At 45.9% G+C, this 13836-nt stretch overlaps 1 protein-coding gene across 1 annotated transcript in view; it reads right to left on the bottom strand.

The window, feature by feature from the left end:
- LOC135159790 (pancreatic triacylglycerol lipase-like) overlaps positions 1 to 13836 on the bottom strand; it is a 42607-nt gene that overhangs the window by 2415 nt on the left and 26356 nt on the right. The window lies entirely within an intron of this gene.

Genomic DNA, 13836 nt, shown 5'->3' with positions numbered 1-13836 from the left:
CTGGGTTGTGAATATTTCGGTTTCGGATAACTGGAGATCGTGTGAAATCGAGAAATTGCTTCAAGTATTCTTGGAAGGAGAGGAACAGTTTACTTCTTCCCTCATGTCCACACGCGGAAAGACTTTAAATTTTCCTAAAATATAAACTGGGGATTTTATGGTTTTTAAGGGGGGAGCCTGCTTTAGAGGCTTCAAAAAATCTATATTTTCAAGGATTTTTTTGGAAAGGAAAGAAATGTCTGATTGAAATGAAACTCTTAGGATTTATTCTTATATATTTGAAGAGTCTTCTCAAATTTTTTTATTATTATACATTAGATATTCTTCATGTTTGAAGAAATTTACGGAGGCGCCTCGAGTGTGCAACTACTGTGTGTCGGATAAGATGCAATTCGCAATTTTCATGTGAACCAAAAAAACAAAAGAAATTTTTAATTTTCAATAGTGTAATTCCTAGGGTAACCACGAAAATTCAACAAAAAATGAAAAATTCAACAATTTTTCGCAGATTCAAAAAAAAATGCATTTCTAGAAAAAAAAAATTTACTTTAAATCGTTTAAAAACCGGATTAATATCAACTTTCTTAAGATATGTTAGGTGCACCTGGAAGAGAATTTAATTCCAAATTCAACGCTTTTTGATTCGTTTCGATAGGACTTTTACTTTTTTTCCTATCTTGCCCGCCAATTGGAAAAAATCATAAAAATGGAAATCCGAGAAATCGCGTATCAAAGTTTTCGTGATGCTCCTGTACCTGCTCAACGCTTGCTCACTATTTCGTCTGTATCTCCGGAAATAATCCGAATTTTGTTCTGAAATTTTGGAGACATATTCTTGGATAGTTGAGGAAGTGATTTACGCAAAAAAAAAATCGATTTTTTGAAGCCTCTAAAGCAGGTTCCCCCCTCAAGACGAATAGGAAAATAACTTGTAGTATTAATAAAATACTTAGAATTCAGAACAAAGATTTTCTGTCAGTTGATTAAGTCCATTGTGGAACGTAAAGTTTAGGCTATATGTTCATTTTGCTTCTTTTATAGTTCTCCCTAGTGTATTATAGGTGTCTTTTGGGGACTTTTGCGTGAGGTCCAGTGGAGACAGAGTGTGCAAACAGATGTACAATCGATGGTTTGTTCGAGTACAGTGAAGAGGGGGAAAGTGGTGATGACAATAAGAAAGATTTGGACGAGTTGAGGAGTTAGTCTGTTAAGGCAATAGCCTCATACGGCATTGGCGGTTTCTGTCTGACCGGCCGTGCATGAGATAGAGGGACCAGCGTACGCGCCGTCAGCGCTGACCAGTGTCCGTTACGGTTCGAAAAGGCAGTTGGTGTGTGTGTGTGTGTGAATGTTCTCTAAAAAAGTGCGTCTCTGGCTCGACAGCTAATTGTAACCGCTATTAGCGTATGACTCAATTGTGACTAAGAATCTCTACCGGGATACTTTTGTTAATGGACGGTTCGCGGTCAGTGTGACTCAGGGTTGTACAATTCTCTACGAGTAATATGATGTAAAATATAACGATTTGCACAACGACCGGCTATCACGCGTCTCCACATATTTTTTGCTCTCGCATTCCTCTTAACCCCTATCCCAGCTCTTGAACGGTTTTTGTTGACGTTCTCGTCGTAACATAATCCGTTTGGAGTTTTCAGAGAGAAAACTGAAACCGACACTTCAACTAGGCTTTAATTTATTTAGCCAATAATTAACAATAATTGCCGACACCTGACGCGGCCTGGGTGAAGGGCTGTCAGGGTTCATAAACTTTAATTCAATCTACAGTTGTTGGGAATTCAACGCAATTCCTAGCCTTCCCTTCCCCCGCGCTCGACAAACTATGACCAGTCGACCTCTGACCTAAAACAACCCGCTGTTGCCAGGAGAACTTTTGGCATATTTTGGCATATTTGCCTAATTGGGGGGCCACTTTCCGGAGACGTTAACGCCGTCAACACGCCCTCAGACCAATGGAAATGGCCACGTGCCCGCAATTAGGACTTTTCTCGGCCGTGATCTCTCCCAGGATCGCTCTCTCGTCGTTCGGACATCAACGTGTCAACACGCGTCTTAGTGTTCGCTACTGAAAATCTTTATCGGTATCTCACATATTCAATTAAAGTCGTAGCTCTCAGTCGTCATAAGTGCCCGCTCATTCTTTTGTAATATAAGATTAGTTATATCGTTTTTATAATAAATTGACAGTGAACTGCTCAACACGGGTGTGGAATTGTGTGGTGTTTTTGTGCCGGCCTCCCTCATTCCCTCCTCACCACATCTCACCACTAATTGCTCTCCTCACCCACTCCACTTCCACAAACCAGACTTCTCACCGAACATTTTGGTCCTTCGAGCCGGATTGTGTAAAATGTAGTGGAAAATTGTGGTGTTTCAGTGACACGTGGTGAACACGCGGCATTCAATTTCACGGTCGAGGGCGACGCAGTGGTGGTCATCCCACCCTACTCTCGAAGCTTCGAGAAGCGTGGTTGAACGCGCATCAGTGCTCAACCAAGAGCGCTCGACCCTGCGTCGGATACCTGTAATACCGACCAGCGGTATCTCACCCATCGACATCTCCGGACAACTCTCCCGTCAAGATGGCGCTACTGGAGGCTACTATCGGGGTCAACCATGAAAGAGGCGCGTACATGGAGCGCCTTCATCAGGAGCTGCTCGCCGATGACGTGGAAAGCCTCACCATCGGCAATCTTCAATCAAAATTAACTATGTTGGAGGGCTACTGGACCAAGTGCGGGACAACTCATGAGAAGTTGGTCTCGAGCAGCGCCAAAGTGGAGAACATACTAGAGCTTCCATCTTATAAGAACAACGTGTTCAAGGAAGCTATCACGCATTACCATGAGGCAAGGAGGCTGCTAGCCCAATTCATTGACAGAAAAGGTGTGTCATCAGCCTGTCGTAAATCTACAGTTCATGGGACAGCTCAGGGGACATCGTCCAAAAGGTACCTCCCCGAAATCTCTCTCCCGAAGTTCACGGGGAGATACTCGGAGTGGACCTCATTTAGAGATATATTCACCTCACTCGTCAGCTCGAATGCAGATCTCTCCAACGTGGAGAAAATGCATTACCTCCGTACCGGCCTCCGGGACGAGCCCTCTCGTCTAGTGTCCAATTTGAAAATTTCGGACGACTCATTCTCCACTGCCTGGCAGTTACTACTGAACAGGTACGAGAATAAACGACTGCTCATCACGGCTCATCTGGAGCAGTTACTCAACCCGCCATCTATGGCGGCTCACAACGCTCCGGAGCTGAACGCGCTCCTGACAACAGTGTCAGAAGCAGTCAATGCTTTGAAGGCGATGGGATCGCCCACTCAGCAATGGGACCAGGTCCTCGTGCACACAGCCTCACAGAGGCTGAGTACCAAACTCATGGAAGCCTGAGAGGTGGAAGTCGGGTCGTCCACCGACTATCCGACCTTCGGGTAATTTAAGGATTTCTTCACAAGACGAGCTCGGGCCATGGCGAGAATTAAGATACATTCGATAGCCAAGGCTCCAAAAGCCTCACTCAGGGCACCAGTGATTGCCCCCATTAGAAAGACGTCACCACCACTATCAAGGAGGAGCAGGTCGGTGATTAAGACCTTCAAGGCGTCCACTCAACCTGCACAGAAGCCTCAGACTGCTCAATCCCAAACAACATCAAGTGAGGTCGCATACCCTTGCTCCATGTGCGAGGGTAACCATTATATAGCATCATGTAGCAGCTGCAAGAAGCTCACGTTGGCCGCTCGCAGAGGACTCGTGGAGAGAGAGTACCTCTGCTACAATTGTCTAGGACGACATCCAGTGAGGGATTGTCGTTCAAAACTCAACTGCCAGCTGTGTGGCAGGCACCATCACTCACTGTTGCATCCGCCAACAGTTGAGACCACTCCTCGTCCTGCTCCAACCAACAGCTCCCCCACCGGTAACTCATTATTATTATGAGAACGGAGCCATTAAGGAGATCAAGGTTATTCAGGAACCTGAGCCTAGCACTTCCGCAGAATGAAGTAATGAGGCTCAGAATGCCGTGGCTTGCTCCGCTCATTCAACGAATATTACTCAGGATCTTCGACCAGGAGTACTCTTTGCCACCAGTCGTGCATTCCTGCTACGTCCGTGCCAAATACCTCATCAGATTCGCCTACTCATTGACCCTGAATCCGACGTCTCACTCATCACCAATCATCTCGTCCGACAGCTTCGGTTGACGAGGCAACGGACTTCTCTCACCATCTCCGGCTTAGGAGAGACGGCATCTGGGCCAGTACTAGGTAAAGTACAACTCAATATACAGTCCACTGGCTCTCTGTTTCAGCTCCAAGTTGAGGCTTATGTCCTGAAGTTACTCACGCCGTCATTGCCGACGCTTTCATCGGAATATGGCGAATGGGATCACCTCAAAGGCTTACAACTCGGTGATCCCGAATTCATCACGCCAGCGCCCATTGACGTGAATCTCGGTGCTAACGTCTATGGACAACTCATTCTCCCAAACATCAGATCAGCTGGGGCTAGGTTACCGCCCGGTCAGCTTACTCGGCTTGGCTGAATCGTTTTCGGACCAACTGGTGGGACCGAATCTTCGCTCCAGGTCAATACTCATTTGGCAACCACCAACGATGAACTCAACAATCTCCTCACCAAGTTTCGGGTGCAGGAGGAGATTCCTGAAGCATCTCCAGCTTCACTCTGCCAGGAAGAAGCTCAGTGTGAAGCACACTTTCCCCGGACTCACACAAGGGACTCCTCAGGCCGCTACATCGTGCGGCTACCTCTGAAATCTCCAGCATCATCGCTTGGAGATACTCGTTCGTCTGATCTTGCCTGCCTGCACCGACTCCATCGGTAATTCTCAAAGAACGAATCGTATAGACAGCTCTACAGGGAGGTCCTCTAAGAATACGAGGATCTTGCCCACATGTGCCGAGTCTGCAGCCAGCTCATTGGAGGTTGTAAGACCGCCCAGATGACTTTAGCACAGGAAGCTCCGGCTTGAGGAGGGTTGAGCGTCTCGGAGGGTCTTCAACCGACTCAAGCTCATGGCTCATCGGAATTCTTCTTCCCACATCATGGGGTGCTGAGAGCAGGCAGCGAGACGACCAAGCTCAGGGTGGTTTTCAACGGCTCACATAGCTCCAGCTCAGGTCAATCATTAAATGACTTCATGCACACAGGAGCAAAGCTTCAAAAGGACATTTCGGATGTGCTGCTCTACTCTTGCGAGCACAAACTTATTTTCATGACAGACATCTCGAAGATGTTCCGCCAAATACGTGTGCATGAGGATGATTGGCCACTCCAACAAATACTCTGGACGGACTCAAATGGAGAGATATCCACGTACCATCGCACAATGGTCACGTACGGAACTCGCTCGGCTCCATTTCTCGCTGTGCGTGTCTTAGCACAGCTCGTCGAAGACGAAGGATCGAAATATTCCCTTGCAATGGAACCAATCACCAGAGCGAGGTACGTGGATGACATCTGCGGAGGTGCTGATTCCAGCCAGGATCTAATCGATACGGCTAATGAACTAGCCAGTCTCTGCCTGTCACGAGGATTTCCACTGGCCGAGTGGCATTCCAACAGCTCGGAATTACTCAACGCTATCTCACCTGACAGTCCTCTTCAAGGCAATCGCATCATAGATGACTCACTCACAAGATCCTGGGAGTCTCCTGGAACCCAGGCACTGACAACTTCAACTTCGCAGTAACCTCACCAGAGAACAGCTCCATCTCCAAGAGAATCATACTCTCAGAGACATCTCAGCTATTCGATCCACTTGGGTTTTTAGCTCCGGTGGTGGTCCAGGCTAAAATTCTCCTTCAATCACTCTCGATCGAGAAGCTAGGATGGGACGAGCCAGTCTCTCCAATCACGGCTCAACGCTGGGGACAGTTCAGAGAGGGATTTAGCCAGCTCTCACAAGTCTCCATTCCAAGGTAGCGTGGATTGCTCAAGGACTCAACCGTGGAAATCCACGGTTTCTCCGACGCCTCTCAAGTGGCCATGTCAGCTGTGGTGTACCTGAAGGTCTTCAATGGACATCACTCACATCAAATTACAGTGGTCTGCTCAAAGACCAAGGTAGCTCCACTCAAAAGGCTGACAATACCACGATTGGAACTCACCGCAGCGCTGCTACTTGCCAAACTCACTAAATATGTTCAGGTGCAACTCAACATCTCCAATGCCTCCACCTATCTCTGGACAGACTCATCAGTGACACTCACCTGGATCAGTCATCATCCTTCAAGATGGAAAGAATTCGTAAAAAATCGAGTTTCGCTCATTCAATAACTCACTCACGGGCTCAATGGAGATTAATCCCGGGCAAGGATACTCCAGCAGACTGCGCATCACGAGGCCGGTCGGCAACTCAGCTAGTAACTCACAAGCTCTGGTGGACGGGCCCACCATGGCTTAAGGATGCTAGTATCTCATGGCCCTCACACACACTGAAAAAGATCTTCCAGCAGACTTGGAGGAAAAACCTAGAGTCCTGTTTCTCATCTCCACTCATCCGCCAGCTCCTTGGGATCTCATCGATAGATATTCATCAGCAGATCGTCTGTTTAGAGTTACAGCGATCTGCAGGCGCTTCGTCGCTAGACTCAGGAGGACTCCAGACTCTTCACTTATCCACGCACTCAACCATCAGGACATCGAAGAAGCTCGATCCTTCTGGATCAAGCTTACCCAAGCAGCGTACCTCAAAGCTGAACTCCGGACACTTTCACGTGGTGAAAGATTCTCGAAATCTCATCCGCTCACCAAGCTCACTCCCTTCATTGACCACCACGGAATCTTACGCGTTGGAGGGAGACTACGATTCGCTCAACTAAACCCTGAGAGCAAGAATCAAGTGATCTTGCCCAAGGACTCCAAGCTGGATCATCTACTCATCGCACAAGCTCACCTCAGGACATTTCACGGAGGCAATCAACTCACCCTCAGACAACTCAGAAGCGACTAGTGGATCCTCGGAGGTTGAGCCCCAGTACGCTCCTTTATACTCAAGTATGTCATCTGCACTAGACACCGTGGAGTGCGACACCCCCGTCCGTGCATTCGTCAATACTGGAGTGGACTACGCCGGGCCAGTGGCTCTACGATCCTGGAAAGGACGGGGTCATAAATCCTACAAGAGCTGGTTGGCCATTTTCGTCTGCATGGCCACATCAGCAGCTCATCTGGAAATTGTCTCAGACTACTCTGCGGAAGGATTCATCGCCGCATATCGACGATTCTCCAGTCATCGTGGGATAGCTCGGTCCCTCACGAATGATCCTGAAGATTTCTCAGCCTTAACTCCTGGACACTTCCTCATCGGACAAGCTCCAACGACTCTCCCAGAACCAGCTCTAGACGACTCCAATGTCGCCAGCCTCGACAGATGGCAGCTCATTCAGAGCAAACTTCAAGGGTTCTGGAAACACTGGTCCACCGGATACCTTCAACGGCTCCAAGCCATCTCCAAGGTGAACCACGCCAACCATCAACTCCAAGTCGGCTCACTGGTACTCCTCACTGACGAGATGTTCCCACCTAGCAAGTGGCCTCTTGCTCGTCCCTCCATTCAGGACAGGACGAACTCAACAGGATCGTGACTCTCAAGACCCCTCAAACCACACTCATCAGGCCAATAGCCAAATTGGTCACTCTGCCCATAAGGCCAGCTCCATAGACTCTGGACTCGACGGCCTCTGGGACCGTGCATCGCCAACCGCGACGGCCCTACAACCCTAACCAACCGGCGGTGCTCAGTGCGAGAGTGACAACAACCAGACCAATCGGGACTTATAACCCCCAAGGACCCGGTGGTTGTCACGCCTCGCCAGCAAACCAGGATGGACACACAGCTCAAACTCGGTAACGCATATTGCTCTCAGCATTCTCATATTGTCTTTTGATTGTTGAAGCTCAGCCAGAAAGTTAAATCAGGCCACTCCAGTTACTGATCGTCGGAGAGAATGTTGAGAATCCGACTAAATTCCTAGCCTTCCCTTCCCCCGCGCTCACCAAACTATGTCCACTCGACCCCTGGCCCAAAACAACCCGCGGTTACCAGGGGAACTTTTGGCATATGTGCCTAATTGGGGCGCCACTTTCCGGAGACTTTAACCCTGGAAACACGCCCTCAGACCAATGGAAATGGTCACGTGCCCCTAATTAGGATTTTTTCCGGCCGTGACTTCTCCCAGGGTCGCTCTCTCGTCGTTCGGACATCAAAGTGTCAACACGCGTCTCAGTGATCGCTACTGAAAATCTGTATCGGTACCTCACATATTCAATTAAAATCGTAGCTCTCAGCCATTATAAGTGCCCGCTCATTCTTTTGTAATATAAAATTAATTATATCATTTTTATCATAAATTGACAGTGAACTGCTCAACACGGATGTGGAATTGTGTTGCGTATTTGTGCCGGCCCCCCTCATTCCCTTCTCACATCTCACCACTAATTTCTCTCCACACCCACTCCACTCCCACAAACCAGACTTCTCACCGAACAACAGTTACTTCTTATTTTGGGCGCCAGCTAATTGTATCGATAAATTAACGAACGACTAGTTCAATCCCCTAGGGAGTGGAAGATGGAGAGATCCGAGTGTAGACAGATGGAGAAATAAAGAAAATTGAGGCATAGACAATAATTTTGAACTGCTTACAATGGTGACGATCAAAGACTTTTATCCTTCCAAAATCTAGGTAGTTCCACTACGACTTAATCCTAGTTTTGACTTAAAATACAATTATAATACATTCCAGGACAACGGTTTGAGATAGCTTCTCGTCGCCCTTTTTCTTAATTAACTCCTGTTCAAAATCCCGCGGTCAAAAGTCAGGATGACCAACCGGATGACCTCAGCCAATCACCTTTGACCATCGTAACGAGAGGTCACGATCGATCTCGGGATCGTTACGATGGTCAGTACGCCATCAGCTAGCAATCGGCATAGACATACGGTTTGTCTTACGGAAATTCCAACGGGGAATTATCGGCCACCACTCGGATAACCAACGGGATTAAAACCGGCAAATAATCATTCGGTAAATACAGTCCACTACTAAAGAATAGTTTTAACACCTCGGAGTGCACACTGTGTATAATTTATTTAACGGAAAATAAATAAGACTCTCAACACACCCAGTGCCAAGTTATTCGCTTTCCGGAACTTCCTCACCCACCATCCCGTCCGGCCCAAATCATCCCGGAACCTCATTATAATTTAAACAACTCCTCTTTCGCAACTTAGGTAAGGGTCCCCATCCATCCTCGCACCCCACTTGGGCCCGCTGGCTCAAGTTCATTTTTTTCATTTCCCTCCCTTTCCTCTTACCCACCGCCGCCAGTCATCTCTTTCTGCCGCCGCAGGGGAGTAGTACCGTATGGTGGGGACACCACCACACTCGCATGTTTTCCTCACCGTCGTGCGAGCGGTAATCCCACGCCCCTGATTCATCCAACTTCAACCCTGAATGAGTTGAAGAGGGTGCGTCTGATCAAAAAGTCGCTCAGGACTTTTCGATCCAGAATTTCATCCCCAACTTAAGTTTAAAGTCTGCACGTTCAATTCTGGGACAGCCTGTGTAGTATTGACAGCCTGATAGCTGCCCGAGCAGAATTATTGATTATTGATTGATTATTAATTACTGATTAACAGAATTATGAAAAACCAGCTCAGAATCACACCACTGGTTGCACGGACTAAACAACTAATAATTTCCACCGTACATTCCTCTCTATCACACTTCATCCGCGAGAAAAAATTTTCTGAGTGTGGCATTAAACTGGTCTCGCCCGTTACACATATTAGAACAGCATCAAAAAGATCTGGATATGAACATGTAAAGATGTTCCGTCATCAAACCTCTATTAATCGTGGCGACGAAACAAAACTTTCCAAGGCCATCCAAATCAATTGGAATAACTTTGATTACTACTGCTACTCATCCACAGAACGTCCACCCTGTTTCTACTGTAGGGGAAACGGTCCCTTCCGCAATTAATATTGCCCACTCCTGATGACGAAATCTTCTCCAAGTGTATCTGTCATAGACCAAAATTGAATGGATAATGAAAAAAACGAGGCGTAAGATCAAACCGATGTTGCCGAACCTGACCTACTTACACCTGGTCCTTTGAATATAACAGCGGTATTCCGAACCATACCAAAATGCAGGGAAGCGCTATAAAAAAAAAAAAAAAAAAAGTTAACTCCTAAGCATCACTAGGTGAAGCTTTCGACTATGCTATACCTCGCAATTGCATACCAGAATTTGTTTTGTCTCATTCATCGGCTTCCTCTTTTTGCCATTTTAAGTTTTCCACACAGATACTGTCAATAGTTTGGCTGTGGTGTTTATTTATTCTCGCATCTTCATATGAGAATACGAGTGGACCTGCATTTTTTTAAGTGGGTTCCGAACCACTGAATGTTTGTTTTTCTCCACCTATTTGTGGGTATCTCTATATTTTGTTTAGTACTAAGGGATTTTTGAGGGTTTTGCTTGCTCCCACTACCCGTCCTCCCCTGGGAACTTTTACAACTCGATTTCCCGAGCTTCCATGGCTATTTGCTCTGTAAGCAGATATTTTGCAAAGTCCTGAAAGATCCGAAATGATTTTTCATCTTGAGCAAGCTCTTGTACGTTCATCACGCTCATGCCCAACCGCTTCATGTACTTCTCTCTCAGGAGATCGTACCTGTCGCAGTCGTTCAGAACATGAGTATCCATTTCTCCTGCACCACACGGGCACAGATCTCAGTCTATGGATCCCTGCTAGTGAAGGTCGTTCTTGAAATTGCCATGACCGGTCATGAACTGAATGGCAAACCTATTTGGAGGAAGCCATTCAGCCTTCATTCGTATGGTCACATCTAGCAGATATCTGAAAGTGGTTCTACCCTTTTCAGAGTTCTCCCACTCTCTCTGCCAGATTTTATTAATTTTGCAATCAATGTCTTTCAGGACTCGTGCTTTCCATTTTTCTAGCCTTTCCCCGGGACTCCGCGTCTCGGGGTCATATACAAGATCCTCGATCTCTATTTTCTTCCCTTTTCTCAGATTTTATTTCGCTGTTCTGCGGATACATTCCAGTGTGACGGACACATTCCCCGTCAGAACCGTCAGCGCAAGCGCTGCAACGGTTCGGTATGCACCTATGAGTTTGATCAGCGCAAATGTCTGAGCCATGTCAAGTTTCACCCTGACATGTTTTAGCATTCTATCATGCCATCCTGCTGCCGCGTAGGTAGCTATCGGCACGAGGAGACCTTTGTATATTGTTCCCATCGCTTTTGGAGGGAAGCGCTATAAGAATCCGACATGGATTATGAGACAGCTTTGATAACAGTGAAGCTGAAGCCGAGAGCTTCGAAGAGGATACGATTGTAAAAGGTACCAAGAAGATGAACTCAGAAAGAGAAAGGCAAACTTCAACAGCTCGGACAGAGATGATTGCACGGACCATGAAAGAGTTGTCAGCCCAAAACACTTGATGAAAAGGATCTCTAAACCGAAAAGGCAGAAGATGACTTAATTTACAGAGAATTTCATTAGCACTACGTCACCTTGACTCTGAGCACAACTTTAAGTGAACAGTAGTCAATAGTGCATTGGGTATGAACAGTCATCGTAATATGGGAAAATGAACGTGGAGTTAGGGCAATCAACGCAGAATTGAATGAACATTTGGAAGATCTACTCCTCTTCTCCCATTACGAAATTACGAGTACGACGGTGAGATTGATACAGACATATAGTTTACGGAAAGCATTGATTTCAGAAGAAACGAAAAGTATGTCTAGAGAGCGAATAAAGTCTTCGATCGTGCATACATCAAAATTAAGTCAGATAATCTCTGAGACCCCGACCTAACTAGAAATACCATTATCAATGCACGGGATAAAATCGCTCCCCCTCCTTCCACATCAAATGTTGACTCCTCTCTTGTTTAAGCCCTCATTTACCATCCTAGATCGCCTCTGAATTCACTGAATTTAATGCTGTTCTTAAAAGCAAAAAAGCTGATTCCTCCCCACGTCATGGGATAGCATATTTATCAATGAAAATAATGCCAATAAAACTCCAACTCGATCTCCTAGACATATTTAATACCATCTACGCAACAAGAGATTTTCCAAATGACTGAAAACACGTCTTCCTACATTTCATACCGAAACCAAACAAACAAGACGTTAGGCCGATAATCCTGACCGCAAGTAGAGCAAAAACTTTCCAGGCTATCATTGAAAACCGACTACAATGGTCATGGAAGTGGAAAAATATTATTCAGATATCTGGCAGGTTTTCGTCCGGGCCTATCTTGCATCACAGCTTTGTTGGACGTCCCAGGAGCTTTCAGTAATGTTATCCCAGATATAATCATCGCTCATTTAGGTGAGATTCAGAATCTAATAAATGGTCTCCGCTTTATTAAATATCTTATTCACGAAAGATGAATTCACGCTGGCATACTGGGTGACAAAAGATTGACAGTTCGCAAGGGGATTCCTCAGTGAGATGTACTGTCTATATTATTATACACCATTAGTATCCGAAAAATAATGTAACATAGATAAAAAAAAATCTTATCGCTATTTGCCAATAATATCGTGTTATACTGTTGCTGCGGTGTAAATGATTTGGAAGTGCGGGTCCTGGAGGAGTCCATTAGGCACCTGTCAAGAAAACCGAGTCAATCGGGTCTACAATTAGCTCCGAGCATAACCACTGTCCTACAAATGACCAAATCGAAGTTAACATTTGTCGAGGTTAAAATATCCACTAATGAAATACAAATCACACTTAGCGCAGGGGCTACATTTCTAGAAATTTATTGTCATGGTGAACTGAATTTTAGTCATCAAACCAGCAAAGTCCAAGATAAAACACTCAGAGCCGCCAAATATTATAAAATTTCTCGGACGAACCTGCTGGGGATCCGACCCTTTTAATCTTATCATTCTCTACAAGGGTTTCCTTGGATCGATCATTGACTACGGGCTGTTTATAGACCTTCCCAACGCGAAAGCTATAAGCGAAAAACTTGAAAATATTGTGTTCCATCACAGAATGTAAGCTGAGGGTACGCCCGGAATCTGGGGATTCCCCGTAGGACTTTTCCTCAACAGTCCACCCATCCATTGAAATATCCCTGTCCTTTGACAATCAATTGTCTATGGAACCTCTTCAACATTTTCCCCAGAAGGAACCTTCCCAGTACCGCCATAAATGACTCAACTCAATAACCATATAATTCAAATTTGGTGGCTAATATCCCGTCGTTATCCTTCGCTTCTGAATTTCCTACTGTACGGTGAGAGATCTGGGTTGTGTAAGAGGAGTGGGTGAGGAGAACTGGTGATGGTGAGATATGGTGAGAAAGGGTGAGGAAAGAATGAAGGGGGCCGGGAAAATACGTAGCACAAAATCACAATCGGGTTTGAGTCGAACTTGAGTCAATTTATTATAAAAACGATAATTCTAATTTATCTAATATACAGAGATAAGAGCGGTCACTGAATTTAGGTTTGAGAAATACTTGATGAGTTAAACTTGAGATCTAGTGAGTCAAACCGAATGAGTTACACTTGAGTTATAATGTCTAGAATGTTCCATAACGGAGAGTAATCACACGCGATCTTTACTGTTCGATGTCCGTGCGAAGAGAGTATTACAATTGAGTTAACTAGTGAGAGGTCGTTATAAACTTGGGATCGATTACACTGATACACGTGTTGTCACGATGATGTCCAGAAGATGAGAGAGTGAGTTTGCGAGAGGTCACGGCCGAGAAAAGTCTA

This window comes from Diachasmimorpha longicaudata, chromosome 2 (assembly GCF_034640455.1).
Source record: "Diachasmimorpha longicaudata isolate KC_UGA_2023 chromosome 2, iyDiaLong2, whole genome shotgun sequence".
Classification (NCBI taxonomy): Eukaryota; Metazoa; Arthropoda; class Insecta; order Hymenoptera; family Braconidae; genus Diachasmimorpha; species Diachasmimorpha longicaudata.
The sequence above is the reverse complement of the archived record's forward strand: the minus strand, read 5'-3'. Positions and strand labels throughout refer to the sequence as shown.